Genomic DNA, 17,515 nt, shown 5'->3' on the forward strand with positions numbered 1-17,515 from the left:
GCCTTGAGAGGGGTGGTGATTGGGAGACCCATCTAGAGTTAAAAGAAATGATGTGGCAACTTAGACTGGACTCTTGTTGTGGCAAGGACCTTAATGACCACATATCCATCACCCTAGCATTGAAAATGCTTGCAGCTGACCCCAAGAAACACAAAGTATGACTACTATCACCTACATTTAATAGAACTATTTTGAATCTATTCCTAGGGTGGATTACATTTTTACATTCTATAAGATGTATTCAATTACATACATATTCCTTGTTATATTTTATCCCGTTAGTTTGACTTTGATTTATTGGGTGTGTTTCCCTGTATAAATTTATATACACATAATCCTTAGTTTCTTATACATAATGTGTTATAAATTTTAAGAAAATTTTAAATATTTTGATATATTTTATATATTTATATATTTATGTACTGTTTGAACATATCCTTCAAACAATACAATATGTATTCAAACACAATTTTACTTTCCCTTAGTATATTTATATTCATATTTATATTTATATATATATATATATATATATATATATATATATATATATATATATATTATATTATATTTATATTTTAAACATACATATATATATATATATATATATATTTATATATTATATTAGTATTTTATTGCAGTGGCCTTTTACATACATAGATATATATTTAAATATTTTAGTATATTAGTATACATATACACACATATATATATATATATATATATATATATATTTATTATAATCATTACATATTTGTTTACCATTATGCATATTATATTTATCATGTATTTCTTATATACTTATATATTGTGTATTTAATACCTATCTACTGTGTTTACTTTAATCTGCATATTATTCACTCATACAGATTTTCAAATGTTCTCAAAAGTATTTTTGGTAAGGCTGTACCTTAAGAGAAATTAAACCAATTAATTAATTATTTAATTAAATGCCAGCTGGTTATTATAAAAGGGTGCTAGTATTGATAATCCTTGGATTCTGATGAAGTCTCCCATTGGAGACGAAAGCGCTTAATCTAAGGCTCTGGTTGTATACAGGACTATCATTTTCTTACTATTTATGGATTGTTTTGTGCAATAAACTATTTTTTGGTGTATTCCTGGCTGCATTCGATTGAACTTTAGAAGACATCCTTTATTGTTGACTGGGACCGCAATCTGCTTGGTGTTTTGTGAGGAAGTGTTTGGATACAATATAATATAACAAAACCTTCTAAAACAACACTGATTAATCATTACATCAGTTCCTTTAGGAAACTTATCAATGCAAACATAGATCTAAAACTTTGGTTTGACCTTATAACCCCATTTACCATCACTAAGAACTTCCAGCTACAAGAAGGTAACACTTCTCTAACTGTGGAAAAACCCACTTTAGAGTGCTGAACAGGAGACCCTCACCTACAAATAAGTGAAATGATGAGGATTCTGTTTAAGCTATACAACAGTGGACCAGCTCCTCAGCCTTGCACAGTTGTTTGCATTGTGGAAGTATTCCAATCCAGTTCCCACTTGTTTTGTAAACTTGAAGAAAGATTGCGGCTGTGCACAAAAAATGTCAACACTGTGGTAGATTCTGCAGGATTTAATGGCACACGTTGCAGCCTTGTACCCTCTTGTCCCTGTGAAAATGCAGTGGGATCTGCACCTGCACCTGCATTCTTGGCATTACCCATGAGCTCCATGGTTTGAAGAATGGAGCTCTGACTGTAAACTGGATGACCTGAGATTGATTGACGTAAGCAGTAGAAGAGATGATGAGGGAGAATGAGACTGAGTAGATGGTGCTTATTCACCTATACCGGGGCAGGAAGGTAGCACCAATTTCCTCTAGCAGATTCAGGGTCTTGCACACAGCATGGCAAGATGCAGCATCAGCTGTCACCACTCTGCATAATGTGTTTTGAGTACACAGGGTGGGGGTGCATGTGCCTTGGGTGGTGGTAAGAAATGTATTAGACTGCCTCAGGCATCCATACAAAGGTCAAAGGAAAGACGTCCTCCACCCTTTAGGTGAACTACGGCCATCCATCATTCAGCCATTACTCCAGAAAAGTTGAATGAATGGGCAATCAAATAGAAAGAGATTGACGATTTGTAGGAGCAAAGGGCATATAAATTATTAAATGCAGTTCTTGCATAAACTCAGGTTAGTAAAATCTGGGTATCTGGCATCTTGCCAATACTTTTGTTCATGCTTTTCATGGATAAGACATCAGTCTGCAGCAAAGGGTACAATCCCAAGTAGTGACATCTCTGTTATGTGGAAATGGTCAAGTCAAAGTGATTTCAGCAAGATCTCAGACATGCACTGTGATCTGACTCACACCTAAGTCTTTACTGAGTGTGAAATGGACTATTATGATAATTAGTTGCTATAACATTTTAACAGTAATAGTCCAGTAGAATAGAATGAATCACCCTCTTCAGGCTAGGTGGAAGACAGTTGCCCTTCATGGAAGAATTTGAGTAAATACTTTGGGGTGTTATCAATGATTGATAACAAAGGTTGAAGGGAGTAAGACTTTCCAGTGGACTAGAACATCAGCTGCAGGCTTTGTGCTTTTGACCTAATATGTGGCCGTAAAGGAGATCATTTCCCACAGATCTTGTTTTATGAGTCAGAAGTATCTATCCTATCTATGGCTACAGACTGTAGGTAGTACTTAAACACTGAGCCTGCTGGAACAAATGTGATGTTTCTTTATATAATTTCTTTAAATCCTGTGATAGGATAAGGAAGGTGGTGATCCAGAAGAACCTTGGAGTAGCATGGTTAAATCATCTGGATCATGTGTGATTCATGTAAGAAGCAGAAGGTCCTAGGATCTTTTTTGAACAGATCCTTTATCTGCAAGATAATCTGGGGTGGAACAGACAATGGAATATGCAGCAGGACCTATAATAAAGTAGGAAGGCAACAAAACATGATGTACTTGGACCCAGATGGTCACCATGCCTGGACAAAAACATTAATCCTGAGGGATAAGAGCAGTGGAATACACAGAAGGTCCAAGGGTAAGAGAGGAAGACAATGGAGCACCTTACAGCCACACACTTGAGTTTATGGTGCAGGGACAAATGTGTGGATCATGTGTGAAGGGGAAGGTAGATAATGCACAGCAAAATATATGGTAAAAGAGGAACAGAGGAAGGCAACAAAGCACCTTATACTCAAAACCAAAAGAATACAGGACTGGAACACAAGTGTGGACCATGTTATTGATTTAGTAATGATGCATATACAGTATATTTCTTTGTACACATATTCTTTCCATTTGACAGAGAATACATTAACTAATTACACTCCACTGAAAATCCGGCAGTGATAATGGCTTAGTAAACCTTCTAAGATGAAATGTCTTTGGCAGTTAGGAAAATTTGGAATAAAGAAACAAGCTGTTTTAAGGAGATAAGTGTGCCACTACATTTTGGTGAGGATGTGGGATAACATGGAGCTCTGGATTTAATTATTAATACAACAGACTCATTCCAAGACAATATCCCTATCCTCTGACCATAAGTGTCCAATACCCAAGTTATTCTCACCAATAATAGGACTTTTTCAAAAATAAACTAGGTCCTGTGTCATAAAGGTAACTCGATTTAAAAAATATGCCCTTCTCTATGTTAATTTTATGGAACTAAATTGTTTTTCAGGAGGTGCACCTTGATAGATGTAAAATATAAACCGAATACGTGTTGCATACTAAATGTTTATTGCATAGGAGTCTTCATATGTTCAAAATAAACAAATTGCAATGTTTGTATATATAACTGAAGAAATAATGTATGTGTATACATAAATAATTTTACTTAGTAGTTAAATGGCCAATATTGATAGATAGATACATACATACATACATACAAATATTTCAAACATGGGCATTAAAGTCATTCTAGCATGCCAGAATACCAAAACACTTGTTCCCATAATAAGTGTCCTGGTTGTTCTTGAAATATTAAAACTAGTACATCCTTTAATGTAATGTGGTAGTCTGTTCAATGCATCAACTATTCTCTCAAAGAATCAGTTAGTACACTTCTCATTCCTATAGAATCTTTCTTTAATTTCTCCAAGTCTTTTGAGTTTCTCATATCATGAGGAAAATGGACCCCAGTCCTAAGTCAAAGTGTGATTAAAGTTCAAGAAATTAGTATTGTTTCAGTCTTTGATGTTGCCCAGAAGTGCACTTTGCAGCACCTGCAATGTGCCCAGTAATGACTCCTTCTGCAATTTGCATGGAGTTACATGTATCGGAAACATATCTAAGTATGATTGTAAGTTCTTTTTTTATAAGACCCATCGCACCTACTAATTTTGGAACTGTCTGGGTATCCTTCCACATTGCCCTCATTTCTGCCTACAAACCCAGGTATTTTATGACTGTCTCTCTCTGTACGTAAAACACTGTAGTCACTGGGTGTAGCAATTTCAATGGTAATGCTACTTTTGTCTTACTATATCTGGTTTTCTCACATCTATTTTTTGAACTGTTGGTAATGGGTGATCCCATGTGATATAAACTTTATCATTTTCTATAATGCTTTGTGGCTCATGTTTCCAGTGTTTTTCAGCTGCTTCAATGTTATAATGTTTGCACAATTCCCAATGCAACAGTCTTGTCTCTTTATTATGCCTTACAGTAAACAGTCCTTCTGCCATTAGTATATCACAGCCAATAACAAGATGTGCAACTTGTTTCCAGTTCTGTTTTACAGAACCTACATTTGTCTTTCTCTCCCACATGTTCAATGGACTTAGTAAATCAATGTGTGTAGTCCACCATCTTGGGCCTCCAATATTAACCTTTTGTCTTTTGGTTTAAATTCACATCTCCTTAACCATTCCTGTGTTTGATCCTGATCAACATGAGTTTGTTCCAAGAGTTTTCTATACTTGCAACTATATTTATGCATTTTCTGCATTTCTTGCCTTCTCATCTGATGCTTTACCTTATATTCTTTTATTTTTTTGTGCATTCATTTCCTGCCTAATTTTTATCTACTTCTGGTTTGATTTCCATTCCCACTTGACGGTAATATACTTCTGCTACATTGAGCAAGGGAGTCATCTTAGACTTATTCTCCCCATGTTTCAAAACTTTCATTATGTTTGGGTCTTGTGAGTTCAGCAGATAATGTATGCAGTCCTGTGACTGCAGATCTATACGTGTAATGTACATATATAGCCGTGGCGCATACCTCCTGCAGAATGGGGAATATATAGTCTTGGTCATTTGATAGGCATGAAACATGCTTCTTGTTTTCCTGTCCAACCTACCCAACATCTTTTGGGGCCAGTTAATCACTCCAAAACTGTAAGTTAGGACAGGAAAAGCAAATTGGTTTATAGCTTGAAATTTGTTCAAAGATGTCAATGCTATTTTCAGTATTAATTTAGGTCTTCTAAAATATTCTGTACTAAGTTTATTTGCATTTGTGCATGTTTTATTGTTGATCCTTCATCACTTCCCAAATATTTATACAGTCCCTCTTTTTCAAGTTCTTTTATATCGCATTCCTGTTCCAAACAGATGTTTTCTTGGTGCTGCAGATTTACTTCTTTAAAGGATCCCTTTGAACATTTATCAGGAATAAATGACATTCTTGTATCATCTGAAAATGTTTTGACCACTTGCAGTTGTATTTTCAATTCCTCATCTGATGAACTATACAATCTTAAGTCATCTACAAAAAGAAGATAAGTCTTTACACTTTATTTTAAGGGAGCAAAATTTGTAGCCCTTACCTAATCTTTTAAGCACATGGCTTAATGGGTTAAGGGCAAGAAAAAAGAGCAGCGGTGACAGAATGTCACCCTGGAATGTACCCCTTTGAGTTTTTATCCCTGTAATAATAATTTGTCCTTTACCATGGCTTAACTGCAAAGTGAGTTACCACTGTTTCATGGTTGCTGTAATGTAATTGATCAGTGTAGGGCATATCCTATACATTTTAAGCACTCTTTTATCCATGAATGTGGGATACTGTCAAATTTTTTTTGTAATCTATCCATGCCATACTTAGACTCTTCCCCTTTTCATAGCTCTCCATTATGACTTTAACAACAAATGATCCTTTGTTCTATATGACTTTCTTTTATTACCCTTTTTTTCTAGTGCCATGATTGAGTTTTCTTCTAAATGAATATAAATACTGTCTACGTAGGTTGTCCGATGTTTCTCTAGTACTTTTTGATAACACCAAACATTCCCAGAGATAGCTGTCTCTAAATGCCCTATATACCTGAATAAGATCTCTTCTTAGATATCTATAAGAGAGACTGTACAAGTTCAGATATTTTAGTCTTTCTTAACTTAAATTGTCACATCTATGGATGCCAGTGGTATAATTCTGCTGTACTCTTTCCAGTTTACTCATGCTTGTTTTCTTATAAGGTTTCCATATTGCTATTCCATACTCAAGTTTTGGTCTAATGTAACTAACAAATAATGACTTTATCATTTCTGATTTCCTAGACTTTATAAATCTTTTTACATAACCTATAGTTTTGTAATTATCATTAACCAATTGGTTGATATGATTAGAAACGATCAAAGCTGGATCTACACATATACTCACTACAGTTTCAATCTTTGCTTGCTGCATTAAATTAAAGTCACATTTCAGTTTATGTTTCCCAAAACTCATATGCTTAGTTTTTGATGTATTTGTCAGCATATTATTCTCCTGTACCCAAATGGTTAATATAGTCAAGTTCTTTTGCAGACATGCCTTATCTGTCACACATGCAATCAATTTACCCAGTTTCAGGTCATCTTGCATATACAGTAGACTATAAGAGGCATCAGATGAAAAAGTTAGGACTGAAAGATACAGTCTAAACAGGTAATGGCCTCGGACAGAGCCCTGTGGAACACCCTGACTGTAACCACAAATTTCAACTGTCCAATTGCTGTATGATACTTGCCATGTCCTATTTGTAAGACATGCAGCTATCCATCTTATGAAGAATACAGTGATACTGAGTTGTTCTAATTTATTTTAGCAGTGTTTTGTTTATGACAATGTGAAAATGCTGAAGTTAAATCTATAGAAATGACATCACAGCACAATTTTTCATTCATAGCTGTTATTATATTCTTATAGAACATCATGTTACAGGTGGTAATAGATCTATTTTTAACATATGCATGTTGATATATAGCTTCAAGTCTCAAACTATCCAATTCTGACAATAACGTATCCAATATTACCTTCTCCATTATTTTTCCACAACATGAAAGTAGACTTAATGGTCTATATGACTCTGTCTGTGTTTGTTTTTCTTCCCTTTCCCTTAAAGACAGGTTTAATGAGCACATGCCTCCAATCTTCAAGAATCTCCCCATATTTATATCACCTAGTAAAAATAAATATAATGGCACTGTAAGATCGTGCTGAAGTGTTCTCCATCATTACTAATTCCGTCTCCTCACTGTGCTTTGTTTGCTTCCAGTTTCTGCAGTTCTTTTTCAATATAATCTAATTTTTTTTTTTTTTAAATTCTTTTTATTGATTTTTAGTCATAACATAACAAATCAAATCCTACAACATGACTAAAAGATATGTACAGACAAAAATTCAATATAATCTAATTTGATTCCAGTTTATGAGGTTACCTGAATGTCACTAGGACAATATATCACACCCTTTTCTGGAGCTTTGTTTGAATCCAGTTTGCATAGTTCTTTTTCAATATAATCTAATTTGATTTCAGTATCTGAGATTACCTGGATTTCACTAGGACAATTTGTCACCTCTTTTGTGAAGCCAAATTGCTCTGCATAAGATTTGGTAAATATATCTATAATCCATTGTGTCTGAGAATACATTTTAGAATCTACACAGTTTATCAATTTGTATGTCTTTACTTTTTCTACATATTGCGTATCTATAAAAATGTTTCCTATTATGCTCAAAATCTTTATATAAATTTTCTTCAAAAATTTCTTGATATTGTCTCACGCTATGCTTAATTTGTTTGTCCAGCTTATTTATTTCCAGTTTTCAAAGTTGCAGTTCAACCTCTCTTCAATTTCTTACATTTTTTGTCTTTCATCTTAATCATGTATCTTCTTATGGAAGTATATCCCCCTGATATTGTATGCCTATATCCTGATGTTAAGCATTTTTTTTATTTTTTGCACTCATACAATTCCTCTTTCAAAACTTTCCACATTCCATCTGTTGTTTTTCCATTGAATACAGCACTCCAGATAGTTTTACATAGTGACTGTTTTGCTTGCATATAATCTGTAATTAATCTTCTTTGCACTGGTTCAGATTTCAGTTTGGCAGAATTATCTAACAACAAATTAACCTTTATGACTCCATTATCACTGCACATCAACGGTGCTAAAACTTGACTTGAAGTAAGAGTAATTTCTTTAGGATCATAATGCCTAGTATGTTCCTTTTCCTGGCAGTTTTTTTTTTTACAATCTGAAGCAATTGTTGTTCCTGAACATACACAGTGAATAATTTCCTCACTAATGTTGTTTAATCAGTATTATTTCAATCTGTTTATGGAAAATTTAAATCCCAACCTAATATTATTCTTCTCTCTTGTGTTTCATGCTAAAAGTGTAAGAATTATTCTAGGTCCTCAGCACTTGACTTTGGTGGTCTATACCCTCTAGCAATTGTTATATGTTACAGGGTTGTCTTTATTGTCACCGATACACAATATATTGTATTGGTGTTATCATTAAACATGTAATAATCACGTCTCATAACTATCTTTAATCCCTATCATAACACAATCTCCTGATTTTTTTTTGTTAGAATGGAAACATAGCAAATTTTCCAAATAAAAAAAAACTTTATTATTAATGCTTCTAGCATTAACAACTATCAGCGATGCATCAAATTTTGCTATCTGTGAACAGTTACATTTTTGACCTGGCAAAAATTCTGCCTAGTGTTTGTCAAATATTGCAAAATATCTGCTGTAAAAATTCTCTTCCCTGAATTGACAAATGCGCACCATCCTACCTGAACATGTGTGCCCAAAATTAGTACTAATGCTCTACACATTTCCATTTTTTTTAAAAACTGGACATTTTTGCCATGTAGGTATTTACCCCAAAAATATTTTCATTCACAGTGACTTGACTATCCCTTCTATATGTGATTTGTGAAAATGTGTCCTAACACCAGTACAAGCTATACTATCTAAGAGGGCTGTAAGTTCCTTAATAACAGTTACAGAGTCCTTGTGGATGAGATCATTTGTACTGACATGAATGAAAACAGATCCATACTTCCTTACATTAAGGCATTACAAGGCATGTCTCACATCTTCTATGTTTGCTCCTGGTAATCATAACACTATTGAATGTTCATTATATTCTCTACAAATATAAATATCAGTTCCTCTAATAATATAATCTCCAATTACAAGAATATCTTTTCTGACCAGATCTGAAGAATCTTCAACTTCTATTCAATAATCTCTGTTCTGTCAATTGCTACAAATGAATTATCTTCATCACAATTAGGCTAATTAATCCCACAAACATACAGTTCTCATCCAGTTTGCTTTTTACATCCATAGCTTAAGCCACGTAGTCAACATCTGTCTTTCTCTACTTTTTTCTTACAGTAATGTTCTTCAATCCTTCCACATTCAGTTTTGATTTCTTCCTTTTCACCTGCCCCTTGCCTCTTTTATCTACCTTCTCTTTTGGAAAAATGATGCCTTTTTCTGTAGACTGAAGGTTTTCTGATATAAAATGTTATCATTCCCTGTTATCTGTGTGTTACATAACAAAGCATTGCCATTTTTAGTGCACATTCTCTTTACTTTTCAGGCATTTGTCAGTTTCTTTTTCTTCCTTGTTATTTGTTATGAAGTTCTTCCCTTTTTTTCTTTTTTTTTGTTTCCTTCTAAACACTCTGAATCCTCAGATTGCTAAATATTTGCATCCAGAATCCCAAAGTTGTCATGGGCATTGTCTTGTTTTATAGGGGTTAAATGATCTTTACAGACAATAGCCACATCATTTCCTAACTGTGTTTTATTTGTTCTTTGCCCAGCATTATTCATCTCACCAGTCCAGTCATTAATATATGTGACAAGAGTTCTCCAAGCTGTTCCAATTGCACAGTGCAATCATCTTCAGTAAGTCTAGATTTACTTTTAATAATAGTGTAGATCAATATGACTGTACAGCTTTAAGAAGCTTTCTAGGGGCTTCCACAAGTTTATAAATACTGAGCACGTGCAGGCCTGACTGCCATTTTGTAGTAAGCAGTTGAGATGTAAGCATGTATGTCTGTGTAGTCTGTCAGTTCATCAGTTTGTTTATATTTTGCAATGCTACTATCCACCCTGATGTGTTTCTATGTAATAAAGCATATAAACAAACTACTCCACCTGTTCGTCATCTATACTAGAGAGACTAGCGGCATGGTGCCAGAATAGGTTCCAGATTCTTCAGATTCGAGCCCAAGATGCACTCAGTTAAGGCTGGATGAATATGCAGGAGTGGATCATCCCTACTGTATGTATACCTCACAAAACAGGTCAGAAACTAATTTCAGGTATTAAAACTTGCTCAGACTATTTCTTATCTGCAAAATATGAAATGAGAGATTCAGAACGCTCTAAACAAATTTCTAAGTAACAGAAATATCTGATACTGTGACATATTAATATAAATATTTGAATAAATGCAGAAAATGTTTGAAATAAAGTCCAAATTACATAAAATGAACAAAATAAGGGAAACAACTGCATTTTTTCACTAAGCTCTACTTTTTCACATTAATCAAAGCTATTCAAGTTGTCTGAATGTATGAAGTGTTTTCATGTTTGTGCTAGTATTACAGTATAGTTATTTCATAAAATACAGCCATTTTAAAACATATTTCACAAAGTACAGTATTTCAAAGAGTTTATTGTGCATTTGAATGTTATTATAGGCACATGTAGCAGGTTGTTTGTATATAGTTGCAAGGGTCATATTTTTCAGTGTGTGTTTGGGCATAATTTGTTGGTATGGCAGATGGATTTCGAAAACCATTTCCATTTGTGTTTGACAATAATATTGCAGAGAACTGGAGAGTGTTTGAGCAAGCGTACAATATGTTCATACAGGCTGCATTTTTTGATACAGATGAAATACAAAGGCATTTATTCTGCTTAATTTAGCTGGGTCAGAAGCCATAAAAAGGTAGTGTTCATTTGTGTATGCACCTACTGTCATTGCAGGAGTGGGAGAAAACCATCATATAGTTGTACTGGCTGAATCAAGGAAAGACCCCAAGTGCTAAAAACATAAATTTAGAGAAATGTGTAACCCCCAAATGACTGTTACAATGGAAAACCACTTATTTTATACAAGGGATCAAAAGCCTGTTGAAACTTTTGCAGCATATACAACTGACTTGAGAAACAAGGCTAAAACATGCAGGGCTGGTGATTTAAGGGATGAGGTGATAAAAGACAGACTTGTATGTGGTATTAAAGATGATGCTGTGAAAAAGATTTTGCTTCGTGACAGTGATTTAACTTTGAATAAGGCCATTGAAATTTGTCAGACATATGAGCTTACAGAAAAGCGTACATATGCTTACAAATGAGAAATACATGCTTCCATAACTTCTAAAAGCCAATGTTGATAGTATGCAGCACATGGTTAAAAGAAACAGGCCCAAGAACACGGCAGCAACTTTAAGCACTGCAGTAGTCCCTGGTAAATCCTGTAGCTTTCTAGCAAATTCCAGAGCATGCACAGTCTCAGTGAAGCATAAGAGTGAGTCAGGAAATTAAAAGAATGGGCCCCCACCCAGTTTTATTGCAAACTGTCGTAATTGTGGTGGAAGTCATGAGCCTAAAAGGGAAAATGCTTAGCTTTTGGCCAGCAATGTCACAGATGCAATAAGTGGAATCATTTCAAAAGGTTGTGCAAATCAAAAGGAACACGTTCTTGTATTAAAAGGAAACGTTCCAAGAAACAAGTTGATCAGTTAGAAAGCTTTGACCGTACTTTTTATGTTGATGGTGTGTCAGTGCTTCATGAAACAGTCACTGCAGTAGATTTTATGGACAAAGAATAAAGCCTTTTGTACTGTTTGGATAAATGGAAAAGCCATAGAGTTCAAAGTGCAATGTTATGTCTGGTGAGAAGTTTGATTTGGCAAAGTGTGCAAAGCTTATTGCTTATGGTGGTGAAGAGATTCATACTGAAGGCTCAGTAGTACTTTTATGTTACTGTGCTGGGCGAAGTGACAACCTGTTATTATATGTGGTCAAAATGCACGTACAGTCATTATTAGGGCTCAGAGACCATTTGAAAATAGGACTTTTTTCATTTAATAAGGAAGTCAATCATGTTGGTTTGAAAGACCACTGCTCTAATTTCACCCAGTATATTTTCTCTACCTATGCTGATCATTTCAAAGACAAACTAGGGAAGCTTCCAGTTGTGTACTCCATGAAGTTAGACCCAGATGTCAGCCCAGTTGTCAGGCCAGCCAGAAAAGTTCAAGTAGTTCTGCAGAAGAGAGTCAAAGCAGAGCTAGATAAAATTGTGCAACAAGGTGCAATTTATCCAGGTGATAAACCTACTGAATAGGTATCCTCCATGGTGGTAGCTCATAAGAAAAGCTCAGATGATATCAGAATATTTATTGATCCACAAGATTTGAACAAAGCACTAATAAGGCCTCATCTTCCAATGTGTACAGTTGAAGTTACAGCACTGATGCCAAATGTCACTGTTTTGTTTTGTCTTAGATGCAAAGAGCTCATTTTGGCAAATTTTGCTTGACAAGAAATCCTCATTGCTTACTATGTTTGGTACTCCTTTTGGCAGGTACAGATGTTTGAGAATGTCATTTGGGATAAATCCTGCTAGTGAAGTCTTTCCACTTGCAATGGAGCCAATTTTTAATGGGTATCCTTGTGCTATTATAGTAGATGATCTTTTAGTAGGAGGTAATGGTGAAGCTGAGCATAACAGAAACCTCAAGAAAGTTCTGGAAAGAGCACGTCAAGTGAATCTTAAGCTGAATCCTCAGAAGTCAGATTATGAGAAGTTACTTATGTTGCTCATTTATTTACCAGTTCAGGCTTATGACCAGACCCTTCCAAGCAAACAGCTATTCTCTAGATTATAGCTCTAGACAATGTTCAAGGCCTTCAATGCTTTTTTGGCATATTTAACTACCTAGGCAAGTTAATTCCAGACGTAAGTCAACTTTCAGCACCGCTTAGAGAGCGAACACATACAGATGTATCCTGGTCATGGTTGGAACAGCACCAGAGAATATTTGATGTCCTGAAACAGAGAATTGCAAGTCCATCAACTCTCAGATACTATGATATTCACAAACCAGTTACTCTTTCCTGTAATGCTTCAAAATTTGGTTATGGTGTAGTCATTCTTCAACAGGGTCAACCTGCTGCCTATGCATCCAGAACTTTAACCCAAACTGAGATGCAGTATGGTCAGATTCAGAAAGAGCTCTTGGCAATTGTGTTTGCATGTTTGAAGTTCCATAATTATATTTATGGTACACCTATCCAGATTGAAACAGACCAACAACCTCTAGTCATTATTTTGAGAAAGTCTATGCATAGAGCTCTAGCCAAATTGTGACACATGATACTCAAATTGCAGAAGTACAATTTCAGTCTTGTCTACACAAAAGGCAAACTTCTTTATCTTGCTGATACTTTATCCAGATCACCCAGAAATACCACTAAACAGCATGAGAATGAGCAACGTGATTTTGAATTCATGGAAGGGAGACATTTTTCTTCCACACATTTTGATGAGATTAGAAATCATACAGTCTCAAATCCTGTTCTACAGAAGCTCAGCCATTTTATCAATCAAGGATGGCCATCAAAGCAATCTAGTTTACCTCAAGAAGTGCAACTTTTGTTTCCTTACAGAGATGAGATTTTGTCTAACAGTGGTATTGTCATGAAAGGTCCAAAAATCATTTTTCAAAAGTCCTTGCAACCAGAGTATATTACTGTCTTGCATTGTGGCCACCCAGGAACTAATTCTACTAAAAGGAGGGCAAGCGGACTAGTATTTTGGCCTAATATTTCACAAGACATTGAGCGAGTACTTTCAACTTGTTCTGTATGTAATAGTACAAAGCCACATCAACAGAAGAAACCACTTCAGCTAAACCAGATTCCTGAACGACCATGGTCGACAGTAGCCACTGACATTTTCAAATGGAATGGTCAGTATTACTTGGCATTTAGTAAACTCCCATTCCAGTTGGTTTGATATTGATCTACTTCCTAATCTAACGTCATTTTGCAGTCCATGGTAGTCTACACAAAGTTATTTTGGACATGGCACACAGTTTACTAGCCAGTAATTCAAAAGACTTGCTGAAGAGTGGGACTTTATCCATGTTACTAGTAGTCCTGAGTACCTGCAGTTAAATGGTTTGGAAGAACATGCAGTTCAAAGTGTGAAACAGTTACTAGAGAAGTCAAAACTAGATAATAGTGATGTTTTCCTGAATCTCTTGAATCTCAGAAATATTCCTTGTTTATAAACATCTTGGTTCACTTGCCAGAGACTTATGTTGAGACAATGCAGAACTACATTACCATTCAGCAGTAGTTTATTGGTTCCAAGTGCTAAGAATAGCTGTTAAATAAACACATAGGCCAGAGGTCTTATTACAAAAAGTCCAAAAAGCACTCAATCCATTACATGAAGGGGAGACAAGACACTGAGAATGCAAGCGTGCAGAGGTTATGATCAGATTGGAGTCGTGAAGAGTATTTTACCATAGCCAGTATTGTACATTATGGAATCAAAGGAATAGAGTTTAGGGAGAACTGGACACATTTGATGCCAATGTCTGAGCTTGTACCACAGCACCTAGACTGTGAGAAAGACTCTTTATCTCAGAGTGAGTTATCCAGCGTTCCAGTTCCAGAGGATGTTCCAGTAAATATCCCTGTTCCTGAAATGAATCCCAAAATTCCTGATACAAGTTGTTCACTGAAGACTGTCCCTATTGCTAAACCCAGTTCTGATTACTATATTACTAGATCAGGTTGCATTTCCAGACCATGTTACAGATACACGGCAACCTGGACATGAACATTGTGTTTGTTTCTGATGTCTGTATTATAGCATGTCTTATTCTAATGTCATTTCATTGAGGGCAATCTATTTAAGAGGGAGGATGTTGATCAATATGTGTGTACAGCTTTAAGAAGCTTTCTAGGGGCTTGCACAAGTGTATAAATACTGAGCATGTGTGAGCCTGACTGCCATTTTATAGTAAGCTGTTGAGATGTAAGCATGTATGTCCCTGTAGTCTGTCAGTTAATCAATTCATTTATATTTTGTAATGCTGCTATCCATCCTGATGTGTTTTTATGTAATAATATTATACACAATATTACATAATAATATATTATGTAATAATTCTTCTTCACCCTTCCCCTCTCTATGCCTCCCTAATCGTAACAAATACTCAGTCCACTACCCTGGCCAAACTCCAACAAACTTACCACAAAATAGCAAGAATTATCACAAACTCTCCTTTTAACTGACACCATTACCTTGCATTCAGCTCTCTTCAATGGTTTGAACTTCTACAATAACTCCTTCTATTTCAGTTTCAAATTATTCGCTCCATACTTTACAAACCATCCTCCTGGCCTGCTCTCTTCTCCTTAGTATCCACCTACACTCCCACTCGCACACTCCGTACCTCTAACCAGCAACTCCTTGACATCTACCAACCTAAGAAAAACTATCAGTAAACTATTGTATAAATCCACTGTATTCCAAGCTTGGAATAAACTTCCATCAAGCATACGCCCCGTTACCTGCCCAATGCACTTTAAGAAAGAACTCAGACTTCACTTACTTAACACCAAAAATTGTACCTCTCATGACCCTACCTAACTCCACTACTCTCCTTTATCTAAATCTTCTACAATTATCTACTTTTTACCCTCATATTTAATCTACCTCCTTATACCCTTTCTACCCTATGCATGCATACACAGTACTACACCACTTCAAAACTGTTATTAATAAAATAACAAAACGGGGGGGGGGGGCACTATTACTAGTATTGTGTATATATATCTACTGATCTGATTTACCTTATTATTTTTCTTATCTAACCACTGTGAATTTCAATGTATTTGTATGTCAAAACTGCAATTTGTATGCATTGTTTGTCAAACTGCATTTGGTATGCATTTGTAAACCAAACGTTTGTGTATAGTGTACTGTATGTAACTGTAGCTTTTCTCCTTGGGTCTCCACTGAAAATGGGTCTCTGCTGGACAAACCTGGTTAACAAATGTCAATAAATAAATAAAATAAAAATAAATAAAGCATATAAACAAACTACCCCACCTGTTCTTCATCTATACTAGAAAGAGAGAGACGAACAACAAATAGTAAGCAAATCGTCCAACTTTTTACATAGGTTCATAGGTTCATACTAGGCTATCTGCCGTAGGGCATTTATAAGCCTAGCCAGAGTGTGTTTGGCTTTCACCACCCATTTTAAATTAATTTTGCTATGCCCTTTTTCGAGGTTAGTATACTGTGCCTCTGTATAACAGTGACACAGAAGTGATACCCGGGGTAAACCTATGATCTCCCATCCACTCATCAAGATTCCTCTTGACGAGAGTCAATGAGGGACTCTGTCTAACCTGGACTGGGATTTTATTCCAGAGTGAAGGTAGCCTCTGGGTTATGAATCTGTCCCTCCAGCATGTCCTATTTATTTCAGTGCTGAGGTTCAAGTCTCTCGAGCGCGTGGCTCAATGGGATTTGGATTTTCTGAGGTGCAGTATGTCCATTAATTCCGGGTTGGACATGGCTTTATACGTCAGGCACAGATCGTGTCTGAACAGGCAGTATGCCACAGAGTAGAGCTGGAGTTTCTTTAACCGGGCAGCATATGGCATCTGTTTGAGCCCTTTGATCCTCTTGGTGAGGTACTTTTGGGGTCTTTCCAGTTGCTGCAGGTGTCTGGTAAGGTACATCCCAAAAGGGGCATTGTACTCAATTATGGGCCTGATGAGGTATGAGTAAAGAGGCACGATGAACCTCCCCTGATCTAGATGTGAATCCCTTCATGATTAGGTGGGCTATATAAAATGTTTTTCTAACCACTTTGGCCACGTGGTTGTCAAATGAGAGATTGCTATCAACTTGGGTCCCCAGGTCCCTAATTACTTCTTCTGTACTTAATGGATTACCACCTATGTGGTAATTTGTGGGCACTTTGTTTTTGCCAAAGGGGATGACTATAAACCTTTTGGCGTTTAGCTTGAGGCCATGGCTCTGGCACCAGTTGTCTGTTTCTATGAGGCCCTTTTGGAGGATGCTTGTGTTGGCTGGAGAGTCGATTATGGTGCCCAGTTTGCAGTCATCTGCAAACTTGGTCAGCCACAGTCCTTCCGTGTTGGCCTGTACCTCTGAGAAATATATACTGAACAAGAGAGGTCCCAGGACTGAGCCTTGTG

This window comes from Protopterus annectens, chromosome 8.part1 (assembly GCF_019279795.1).
Source record: "Protopterus annectens isolate FY-2018-M chromosome 8.part1, PAN1.0, whole genome shotgun sequence".
Taxonomy (NCBI): domain Eukaryota; kingdom Metazoa; phylum Chordata; order Ceratodontiformes; family Protopteridae; genus Protopterus; species Protopterus annectens.